Below are 12,324 nucleotides of genomic sequence, written 5' to 3'. Positions count from 1 at the left end.
TCTATTAAAATTTAAGTTAAAAATATTTCTGGGCCATCTCCTCCTCTGCACCCCACCACCACTGCCTTAGACTCTTATTAATTCTAGCCCAAAATATTAATAGAGAGAGGGGCTGGAGATATACTTCATTTGGTAGAGTGCTTGCTTTGCATGCATGAGGGCTTGGGTTCAATCCCCAGCACCACAAAAACAAAACAAAAGTTATCCAGCAAAGTATTGAGACCTTGGCTGTGCCTTCTGTTCCTGTGCAGCTCAGATTCCTTTAAGTGGACCTGGGGGCTCCAGTTAGTTCCTTCAGGATGACATGAAGAGAACCAGGTGTGGTGGTACACACCTGTAATCCCAGTGAGGCCTATCTGAGCAACTTAGTGAGGCCCTGTCTGAAAAAAAAAATGATGTATCTTAGGGGTAGAGAACCCCTGGGTTCAATCCCCAGTACCACACACAAAATCCCAAAACAAACCATGAAGAGCCGGTGGGGGTCCACCGTGCTCTGGGCTTAACTGCTTCATTGGATTTGCCAGCTCCACCAGTCCTTGCTTTGGGTTTTCCTCTCAAAGCCTCCACTCTACTCCCACCTTCCCCTTATGGCCTCCACTCCTTGCCAACCTCCTTTCACCAGCCCTTGGGACAGATGACTCGGTCCAGAGATGCTGGCTCCGACCAGAGCACATCTTCAGACAATGCTGGCTGTGGAGACCACTGTCCTCAGTGCCTGCTGAGCTCTGGATTCTTCTGTCCGAGTGACAGGATGGGGGCATGGTCACCAGGTTGGGCACTGTTCACATCTCCACATCCCTGCTGTGGGCTGTTCACAAAACACAGCCCCCATGCTGTCACTCCCCTGCTCTCCATTTGTCCCAAGGACTGAGAATGAAACCTAGACTGTCTCACCACACACACACGCAAGGCTCATCCCCACAGTGCTCCCTCGTCTGCATTGCCCGTCATACCTGCCATGCTCCAGTCACAATGGCAAAATTCTCTAAAAATGTCCCTTCACTGCTCATGCTGTTCCTCTCCTGGGATGCCCTTCTTCTTCTACAAAGTCTCCTCTGTGATTCTCGTACCTTCTTACATGAAGGGGTGCTAGGATATGCACGTATGCAAGCATTTACCTGTGTGTTCATGCATTCATTCACTTATGGCAGTAAATATAGCATAAGTGTACTCACACTGTATTCGGCTACGTTTATAATTGTCTCGCTGCATTCTGAGCTCCAGGAGGGCAAGAACTATGCATTAATAGAACTCTAAACTTACATAACTAGGAGAGACACAAATGCATTTTAAATTCATTTAAATCAAAGGGTTTTGTGTGAAGGGCTGAGTACTACAGTTGGCCCAGCCTGGGTCTGATGCCACTCCTGGATTGATCCATTATGACAGAATGTCAGAGAAGCTTCCATGGTGACCACAGGATGCCAATGGGAAGGGGAGAGGGGAGGGGGAATTCCCAGAAGAGAGGAGGGGTGTGAGGTGTGGCTTCCAGGCAGATGAACTAATGCATGTTAGTTCTACTACCCTGACACCTGTCCTGGGCTCTGGCCAAGTCTGTCTCCTCCCTGACCTAATCTCACCCATGACTCATTCCAACTCTTTCCTTAGTCAGACAGTTCCCCAATTTCCAGCCCTCTCCCTCCTCGCCTTAGCTGTGCAGTAAGTCTGTCGTTTTTGCCTGCCCAGAATCCCTTGTTACTCCACTCTGATCTAGGGAACCACTTTTTATCTTATTTTATTTTTCCTTTGAGGAACTGGCAGCCAATCACAGATCTCCCAACCCCAGGGTGGGCCCATGGCCCAAGGTAAGCCAATCAGTTCTCCTGAGGGGAGACACAGCTAGACCCCAGAGCTGCCGTGTCATCGGCTACCGTCTAGAGATCTCCTGAGTTCTTGCTTGGTTCTTCTAAAGTGGTGACATCTGGTTGAATCCTCCACACTTTTGCCTTGTAGCCTTTTGTTTAGACCTTTAGTATCTGTCACTTTCTGACTTGGGTATAGCTATTTGTCAATCCATCTTCCTTGGCACACTGAGCATGTGTGTCCAATAAATTCCATTATTTCCACCTCAAAGTAGAATTGTATTTTGCAGCTTGCAATGCAAAGCACCCCACCCCCACCCTGCGGGTGAGCTGCCCGCACCCTTCCAGCCTTGGCCCAGCCCACTCCTACCACTGCTGGGCTGAGCTGAGTTGTGGAGAGGCCATGATTGAGCCATGCACTGCTCACCCCTGTCCCTGCATGTTCCTCTTGCCTCTCAGCCTCACCACCAGGGGACTTTGAGTACTATAACTTTTACTCAAAGCACCTGGTGGAGAGCTGAACTAGACCAAGCCAGCCATTAATATGTCTGAAGAAATTTCCATATCCCTACCTCTGCCACTCATGTTTCTACCCAGAGAACCTCTACTTTTCTCAGGGTAAGTCAGAGAGACAAACATCTAAATGGGATAGTCCTTGTCCAGACCCTCAGTTGGGCAGCAGAGACCCCCACCCCCAGCTATGTTAGTTTGCTAGGGATTCAGTAACAAAGTGCCACAAACTGGGGGGTTTAACCATAGGAATGTACCTATGGCCTCACGGTCCTGAAGGCAAGAAGCTTGAGACCAAAGAGTCAGCACAGGTGGTTCCTTAGGACTGTTTCTGTGTCCAAATTTCCCCCCTTTATAAGGACAAAGTCATGTTAGATTGGGCCCCACCTGATCATCCTAACTTGATCATTTGCAAAGACCCTATATTCAAAGTAGGTCATATTTGCAGATACTGGGCGGTGGGGGACTTCAACATCTTTTTGGTGGGCACAATTCATCACTCCACTGTTTGCTCCTGGCATGCTGCTGTGTCCCTCCTAAATCACAACTAAGTGACACCCTGTGCTTGGGCGCCCCCATCCCTGTTTCCCATGCTCGGCACTGAAACCCAACCAGGACCAACCGTCAGACCCAACGCCCCCTCCTCTTCCCTCAGAAAGGCTTTCCTGATCCCTACTTCCTGCCAGATGTGACCTCTGCCTGCTTCAAACCCCTTGTCACATTTTGCTTGGATCCCTCTTTTAGTGTTTGTTAATGTCTGTCTGGCGTGTTATTTGTCTTGGTATCTTCATTCAACGTTAGTCAATGTTTATTGACTGCATTTCAGGCACTCTGCTGGCCCCAGAAATCCAAAAATCAAACAGGACACTGACCCTCTGAAGTTCCTATGTGAAGCAGGGTTTGCCAACAGTTACCCTGGAATTCAGCATGAACCAGCTGCCACATATGCAAACGAGAGGAGGAGCTTGAGTCCATTGATTAATTACATCTGGGGGTGCAGTGAGCCTCTTCCTTCCTGGGTGGTGTTACAGGCTCTGTGGTAATGACGTAGATACAGAACCCAGCAGCTCTGGTTTTGAACCCAGTCCTACCACGTACGTGTGACCAGCTGTGCCAGCCCCATTTACCTCATCTTTAAAATGGGGTGTGAACAGTAGTGACCTGATGGGGCTGCTGGGAGCCTTCTGGGTGTAATGGATATAAAATGCTTAGCATAGCATCTGGTACTTAGTAGGCCCCCAGTAAGCATGAATTATTCATGATGCTCAACCTTGAAAGTCAGGCATCTTTGGAGGGTGGGGTGGAGAAGGAAGAAGAGCGTGTTCAAGGGCATCCCTGGTAGGTGGGGTGGGGTACAAGTGGAGAAGAGTTGGAAGAGGGCAGGGGAATGTGGAGAACATGTCGCCCTTGATGCAAAGGAGAGTTTTTCTGGCCTCCTTTCTTCAACCCTCAATTCATGGTTGGGCCCAAGTCCTTCCAGGGTCACACTCCCTCTTAAGCTGGGAAAATGTGAGCCAACAAAGTCTTCAACAACCTTAAACCAGAGAGAAGCAAGACACAGCTGCACAAGGCCTTTGAGGCCTGCAAGAGAAAGCAGGCAAGGCTTCAGCTGGGCCTTGGGGCCTTCTGGCTGCTCAGGTCCTCTTGCTGGCTTCAAGTCCCTGTCCCTCCTCTTACAGCCCTCAGGAATCCAAGCAGTGGCATTGAGGGCCAACTGTGTCCAGAACCTTCTTCCTGAGTCCAGACTCCAGCCCCAGCCAGTCAGCTGGAGACACCTAGGCACTGTGGGGGGCCTCCTGCATCTTCCCAGGGAGGAGAAGCCTCAGGGGCTGCCTCTGATGGCCCGGGAATCTGTCTCCTGGCTTTCAGACTTCTTTTCCTCTTTCTCAGGACTCTTATTCCCATTTAGTCAAGATAGGTGAGTCAAAAGTCCCCACGGACCTGTGGCAAGCAGCAATTATTGTCTGAGTCATGTGCCCAACATCCCTCTCAGCTGAGGTCCCACGCAGCAAAGCCTAAACTGGTTTCCAACCACACCCCTTCCAGCAGGACAGAACACGTCTTGCCAAGGTCACAGACCAAGCCAGAGGTCAGGGAGCAGGCTCTTCCTCAGCTAGGATCACCCTGCTGGGGCCCTGACCTTGGTGGTCCATTGGCATTTGCTTGAGAGGTTTGCTCCAAAACTCAGATTAAATACAGACCTGCCTTAAATTCAATTCTGGCCTCAAAAAAGGTTTTTTTTCCCCCTCCGGGAAAATTTTGCCAGATAGTTTTTCCTGATTAAATTTAAAATATTTATTTATTTTAGCAGGGCACACAATACTTTTACACAACATACTCAGTAATAACCAACACTATGTTGGCACTTACATGCTGGCATTTCCCTAAGTGCATCATATCCCTGACCATAGTGACCTAGTTGCCTGCTCTGTCACTAATTGTGGTTTCCTCTACCAAAACCAGATCATCCAAATCCTGATCTAGGAACAAGACAGGAGGAAAGCACTTCTCATTGACACAGAAGGTAGATTCTGGTCTTCCCTGGGGCAACTGATCAGCTCTGTGACCTCGAGCAAATCACATAGCTTCACAGAACTTTCTTGAAGTAGACTTCGTGTTCTAGTTCATGACCTCACATGGGTGTGAGGGTCATGAGACAATGTGTGGAAGAGGTTCTGTGGATGCTAAGAGCTGTCCGAATGGAAGCTTGACCATTAAGACCTTGAACCTTCTCCCACAGTCTCCCTGGCTAAGGATGGGAGGAGCCTTTCACACTAGAATGGCACAGTTGGACTGTGGAAGCCAAGGGACCCCAGTCGGGGTCCATCTGCAGTGGGTGGGCTCTGTTTATTGGTTGGGGACAAGTGGAATTTTGAAGTCAGCTGGATTCTTCTCATAATCCTGCTCCTTAGTAGTGACGACTCAGAAATTTGTTTAGCCACTTGTAGTTTGAACATAAGGATGTCCACTGTGGGGGGCAAGAGGCAGTGCACAACGGGGCCTGATGAATGTTTTCTCCTCCTTCCCCCTAAGTTCGAGGTTAGGGCCTGAAGTTGTTCTCAGCTGAGGAGATGCGTTAACCACCTGCCCCCAAATCCTCTCATTGGTTGCACATTTATTGAGGAAGGACCTATTGTGTGTCAACCACTGAAGTAGAGATCAGGAGTTTGGACCTAGATAACACTTCAGGATACACACATAAGCACGTAAGCACTTTTGTCCAAGCCAGTGAGGAGATCAACAGGTACTGGGGAAGAACAAGAATGCTGGAGTCACCCAGAGCTGACCTTTCACTCTGGGTCCACTGTGTGGCCTCATCTAACTCTCAGATCCTCAGATGTTTCATCAATAACATGAAGGCTAATCATATTCTACTTCCAGCTTCATTGTGAAAGTCAGGAAGTAAAGAGCCTGCACATAGTAGGTGCACAGTTATGGTAAGAAACAAGACCTGTGTCGAGTGCTCATGGTGAGTAAGGTATAAACAAAGTGGATGGGATTCCTCCTGCCTCTTGACTCATCTCATTGCCTCGTCTTATCTCCTGCCACCCCATTTTCTTTTCTCTCTCTTTCCTCTTTCCCCTCCTCTTTCCTTTTCTGCCTCTTGACCTTTCTCTTCCTTTTCCTCTAACTAGATGGGAAATGTCTACCCCTCTATTCAGCTAACAGTTGTACCATGAAATTGACAAACATTTATTCTGAATAGCTATTATGTCCTGCTGTCAATTTTAAAAGTACATGGCCAGAATTTATTACACTCAATTTAAGTTTCATTTGTGTGTATGTGTGGGTGTGTGTGGGTGTGTGTGTATCCAATTTATCCTCACAGATGAGTACCCAACGATGGACCACCATAGCACCATAGCGCGGATCCAGACTTAATTATCTAGACTTAACTCTTATTTTCCAGCATGCAGAGTGTGGAGGGCTGTGTGTGTGTGCTGGAGTCCCCCGTGCCCTAGTGCTGCTGCTTGGTTGGCCTTCAGTGTGTTCTGGGGGCGATATCAGCCAGAGATGGGGAGAGATGAGCTGAGCAGCATGAAGGTCAGAGGCTTGGGGCCTAGGAGCTCTAACCAGCTCAGTCTCCCCCCTAGGCCTCTGCCTTTCTGACCCAGGAGTGAGGGACTCAACAGGGCCCTGGGCTGGTTTCCATCCAAGGGCCCACCAGACCATCATCTCTGACCTTGAGACTGAAAGCTGAGTCCCACTTTCTAGTGGCTGTGTATGGAGTATGGACGTTCCAAAGTGGACCTTCCAAGAGGGCCTCAATCCATGTCACTCCCACAGCCATAGAGCATGGTCCTTTTCCCATGGTCTCAAGGATACCACCCACTCCCACCAGCAAGGCCTCTGTGATCCTGATCATAACCACCTGCTACCCAGCCCAGTTTCTGTGGAGGAAGGAAGCAGCAATTCTTGCTCACTGGGAAACCATGAGGCCACCTTACCTGTGACCTTCAGATCCCCCATAACCATACAAACTACATGGAACCTGGTACCCATGCTAGGTTCAAATCCAAGCCTGGGCTGACAATTGTTAAGCATAAGAAGTCCCTCAAAACTGGTAGCTGGTTCCTGAGGTCCTGGCTGGACAGATAGAACTTCGCTCCTGTAACATTTAAACGGCTAATCCTTCTGAAAAATGCTCCCTTTTATGTACTCCCTTGTTAAATTGGAGGACTGCGAATACAAATGTGATCATCCTGGGAAATGACAACATGCCAGGCCTTAGGAGTTAGGTTATCAGTTGGAGACTCCCAGAAAAATCCATCCCCAAATGATAAAACAGATCTATTTCCAGAAAGTTCTCAGTACTTGTTGTGCTATATGCACAGGCACAAAGAGATGGGGGACTCTGCTCACAATAACAACAACTCCTCCTCCTCCTTTTCTTCCTCCTCCTCCTCCTCCTCCTCCTCTTCTTCTTCTTCTTCATAATATGGACTTTTTTTCTTTAGTTGGAGATAGACTCAATATTTTGATTTTATTTATTTATTTTTATGTGGTGCTGAGGATGGAACCCAGTGCTTCATGCATGTGAGGCAAGTGCTCAACCCCTGAGCTACAACCCCAGCTCCACAATTCTGACTTTTTAGCATCTTGGGCATGTGGGCTCTGGGCTTGATTTCTTTTCCTTTTTAAAATATGTGTTTACTTGTTTATTTATTTTTGCAGTACTGGGGACTGAACCTGGACCTCACATATGCTACTCTACCACTGACCTACCTCCCCAGCCCTGGAGCTTGATTTTGTTACTAGCTGAAGTCACAAAGCAGGGCTTCATCCCTCAAACTCTAGCAGGAGGCAGAGCCTTGGTAGCAAAAAAGAAGTTCTGAAAAGTGGGCCCAAGGCCAGCACAGCCTCCCTTGTGGAGCTGATGTGGTCTTTGTAGTTCTTTGTCTGGGAGCCAGATGGGTCCCCAAGTCTGGTTAGAGCAGATCTGGCCCTGGAAGTAGGAGCCTCCGGGGCTGGGACTGTAGGCAGGTCTACATGTAAGGAGCCAGGAGCCCCATTCCAGGTTGACTTGGTACTGCTTGTCCTCCTCCCCCTGAGCCTTGGTCCATTTCTCAGGATCCAAGGTGCCATGAGCCATCCTGACTCTTCACTCAGAGCACAAGGAGAGTAAATAGGGAGGTCTATCATGTAGAGGCTACGATCTCATGACATCCAGCAGACAGCTGATGCTTCAGGAATATGGCTGTCCTGTATAGACAAAAAAATGTGACTTATGAAAGGCCACACATCTGAGACGTGTTGGATCTGTCTGACCCTACAGTGCATGCTCTTTCCACTGTCCAGTATTGCCTTCCTATCTGTACCCTTCCCAAGCAGTCAAGGGCTTTCAACAAAACATGTCTCCTTTCCTTCCCTGGGCTTTTGGAACCAACCCCCAACCCACCCTCTGAACTTTTGTCAGGACAGAGCTTGGTCCAGCCAGACCCATGATTGTCTGTGCATTAGAAATCTCCACCAGGATAAACAGATTGGCCAGTCCTGCTTGAAGGCCAGTAGAGGCCACCAGGCCACCTTTATCACCATCCTACAGGGAGAAATCACAGTTGTCACCCCCCACCCACCCTGCTACCTGGGAAGGGAGGTTGGTTTCCCTGGCGATTCTAACCTTGCCCTTTCTGCCAAAGGTACACATTTAACCAGAGGAGGAGACTGTGCTGTGAGGACTCCCTAAAGTGAGGCTGGACCTCCTCTTTCCAAGGGGGTGGGGAGAGGAAAGAGGCACCTCACGTTTAGCTTCAGTCCTTGTAATTAAAAGGAGGTTTGAACTCTTATTAGCCCTGGCTGTGTGACCTTGGGCAGGCGACTCAAGCTCTCCACACTTGAGCATGCAGTTCGCACCATTGCAAAGAGGGTGGAACCGAACTCATACTCAAGGAGGCCTCGGGTGGAAAACAGCACCTTCTCTGGTACAATAGCATCTCGCAGTGTCATTGTCCCCCCTTCCCCCCACCCCCTGCCCCGCCCCGCTCTGCTGCCCCACTGCACACTGATTGAGATTTCCATGCTCTCCCGGCTGGGGCCCAGGCCGAGTTGGCTGTGCCCTCTCCTCTGTCCTTGATCTTCTCGAGGGCCTTTCTGCTGCTCCCGGCTGCGCCGTGGACTCCAGCTCGCGGAGTCCTGCGGCTCCTGCCAGCGCCACACCCCAACCACCCCAGTCCCCTGCGGCGTTCCTGCTCCCTGCGGCCGCGGGTCGGCTGGGTGTGTCCGGACCGGAGGGTGGGAGCGGGGAGCGGCAGCTGTGCCTTTGTCAGCCAGTAATGACGCCAGCGAGGCCAGGGCCCGGGCCTGTCAGGGCCAAGCACAGGAAACAGGTGGACCTCGCTGACGCCCCGACGGGGCGGGCGGGGGAGGCGCACGCGGGCGTTGGGAGGCGCTGGGGGAACAGAAGGGGACCGGCTCGCCTTGGGTGTCCCGGCTGGGGAGTGCAGAGGCTCTCTGCTGTCTCTGCGGTGGCGTTGGTTGGGGGCGAGGCAATCGCGGATCACCACCATCCGCCTCTCTGTTCCCCTCTGTTAGGGTGCTAGAGTACCCGACAAGCTGCGGTGACAAGAAGACCCCCACGACAATAGTGTGAAAAGGTCTGATTTTAATTCTCTCTCACACAGTCTGCTGCCTACCGCGGTTATTCTGGAATACCGTTTTCTTCCACCCTGTGGTTCTTCCACCTGCAAAGATGTCTGGAACAGGTCTGGCCAGAACTCAGGGGCTCACTACACCTGCATAGGAAAAATTCCCATCAAGATCTACCTAAAATTTGGCATGATCTTTATAAGACAGCAGGTCACACACAGGAATGTGGGTAGTACCTGTGATCCCGGCTCCCACAGATATCAGTTATTTTCTTATCACCTTTAGATTCTGCAGATATTGTGAAATCTTGTTCACCATTACTTTGAAAGTTGGGTAGTTATCAGATCTGTGGCTAGATTGTCCTTTAATGCATCAATAAGGAAATATATATGATTAGATCATAATTCTTTAATATTTTATTAAATTTAAAATTTATGATTCTTTAATATTTTGATAGTTCACCATGGTTGTTTTCCTATGTAATCTTATGGTTTTGCTCCATGAACTTAAGAACCATATTCTGAGAGGGGCCATAGACTTGAAGAGACAACCAAAGGGGTCCATGAAAAAGCCAAGAAACCCTGCCCAGGGTGTTGCACCAGTGGCCGCAGCCTGACCACGGGCATGTGGACATTCTAGGAGGGGAGCAGGCTGCAGGTGCAGGGTAAACAAATTCCCTTTATGCCAGTGGTGTGGAACTTGCAGACTTCACTTTTGTTAGGTCCCACTGCTTGAACTTAGTCACATGGCTACACCCAGTTACAAGAGAGTCTGGGAAATATGGTTTTTACCTGGGCACGAAGGTACTCAGAAAAATTCTTACAGAAGAAGGGGAAAAAATGATTTGGGGGCCAACTAGCAGCCTGCTCCAATCCCAAAATTTTATTGTGCCACCAAGACCCACGATCCTTGAACTCATCTCTTCTTTTTAGTAACCCTCCCAATACCTCATGGCTTCACCTCTCACCTTGTTTAGAAGCCACAACTTGGCTCTTGTCAGTCTCTTACTACACCATCAATACCCTTTGCAAGGCCTCACCCTCTTTCCTGTGTTCTACATCCCAGACCCACTCACTCATTCAAGCCAGTCACCCTGGCCTATCTCTTGTCTCTCTCCTGTGTCATCAGTGTCTCTCTATGGAATCATTCAACATGGAGTATTTCTCCCTCACCAGAAACCTTCTCTTGCTGGTTGCCTGTAATCCCAGCAGTTCAGGAGGCTGAGGCAGGAGGATCATGAGTTCAAAGGCAGCCTCAGCAATTTAGTGAAGCCCTAGGCAACTTAGCCAGACCCTGTCTTTAAATAAAACAAAAAAGGGCTGGGATGTAGCTTAGCAGTTAGGCAACTCTGGGTTCAATCTCTGGTACAAAAAAAAAAAAAGGAAGAAAAGAAAAGAAATCTCTTGACCTTGCTTACCTCACCAACTCTTGTCCCCTTCTTTGTGCCTATGTGGCAAAACTCTGCAGAAGAATTGTCTGTCCTTCTACCTTGAACTCCTTTCCTCTGCTTCAACCCACTCCAACCAGACACACACCCACATTAATCCATAGAAATTTCTACTGATAAGGTCATCAAGGCCTTCTTGCTGTTGAGAACTCTTCTCTCAGCTTTCCTGACCCATCAGCAGCAGCTGACCCTAATCATGTCCTCTTCCTGGACACACTGGCTTTCCCAGCTACCAGGACACTATGCCACACCCCCCACTCTCCCTTTCACTTCGATGGCTGCTCCTTCTCTGTTCCATCTCTCCGACCTCTGGCCAGCCACGGAGGTCAGTCCTTGCCTCTTTTCAGTCTATAAGCCTTGGAGCTGATCTCATTCTCTGCCTTGAATACCCCCAGGGATGGAAGACTCCCACCTTTATTTCTCCAGACTCAGCCTCTCTCCGGAAGCCCAGTCTCATGACCCAGCTGCTTACTTGACCTCAAGAAATTTCTCAAGCTTAACATGTCATACTCAAAATCCTCACCCTCCCCACTAAATCTTCTCCCCTGGGCATTCCTGTTTTTCTGACTTAGGCCAGAATCCTCAAAGCCATTCTTACTCCATTCTTTCCCTCACATTCCACTTCCCATGATCTTTATCTTCAAAATCACCTGGAGATATGGCACTCCTCACTCCACCATAGCTACTAACCTTGTCCATGTTGAAATCTTCTCCCGTCTGGATTCTTCACATAGTTTGAAACTGTTCTTTCCAGTTCTACTCTTGCCCTCTATAATTTATTCTCAACTTGGCAGTCAGAGGGATCCTTTTAAAATGAAAGTTGGATTGGGTCACTTTGCTCTCCACTCTCTAATGGCTCAGCTCGAATCTCTCTCTGAGTGAAGTCCAAATTTGCCACAATGGCTCACAGATCCTGTATCATCTGGCCCCTGTCACTTGGCTGACCCTCTCTCTTCAATCACAATAGGTGACCTTGCTCTTCCCTCCACTCATGGGGAACACTCCTGCCACGGGGCCTTTGGACTTGAGTTTCCTCTCCCTGGAAGGCCTTCCCTAGACAGCCACATGGCTCACACCCTGGTCTTCTTCAAGACTTTGCTCAAACATCCCTTTCTCCATGAGCCCCACTTTACCCAAAGACCTGGTCCTCCTTCCCTGACTTATTTTTCTCCATAACATATATCACCACTACCTGTCAGGCGATGAGATTATTTTGTTACCGTCTATTTCCCCTCTATAGTGTACAGCCTCCTTGGGACAGGGATATTAGTCTGTTTTATTCTCTTCTGGTTCCTAGTATAGTCATAACAATGTTTTGGTCAACAACAGTCCACATATACAACAGTAGTCCCATAAGATTATAATGGAGCTGAAAAATTCCTATCGAGTAGTGACATTGTAACCTAGTGCAACATGTTATTCATGCTCATGGTGATACTTGGTTAAATAAATCCACTACGCTGCAAGTCATATGAAAGT

The 12,324-nt window shown here is 49.0% G+C and overlaps 1 long non-coding RNA gene across 1 annotated transcript; it reads right to left on the bottom strand.

Annotated features, from left to right (window-relative positions):
* Positions 1-9,434: 9,434 nt before the first annotated feature.
* LOC124106795 (uncharacterized) lies at positions 9,435-11,743 on the bottom strand. Its single transcript, XR_006856164.2, has 3 exons — positions 11,536-11,743; positions 9,635-9,760; positions 9,435-9,544 (listed from the first exon to the last, which is right to left on the bottom strand). It is a non-coding gene; the product is annotated as an uncharacterized LOC124106795 (long non-coding RNA).
* Positions 11,744-12,324: the final 581 nt, after the last annotated feature.

Source organism: Marmota monax, unplaced genomic scaffold (assembly GCF_021218885.2).
Source record: "Marmota monax isolate L192 unplaced genomic scaffold, Marmota_monax_Labrador192_F-V1.1 WCK01_AAM20220418_F8-fsc00003, whole genome shotgun sequence".
Classification (NCBI taxonomy): Eukaryota; Metazoa; Chordata; class Mammalia; order Rodentia; family Sciuridae; genus Marmota; species Marmota monax.
Note: the sequence above shows the minus strand (reverse complement) of the source record. Positions and strands in the feature narration are given on the sequence as shown.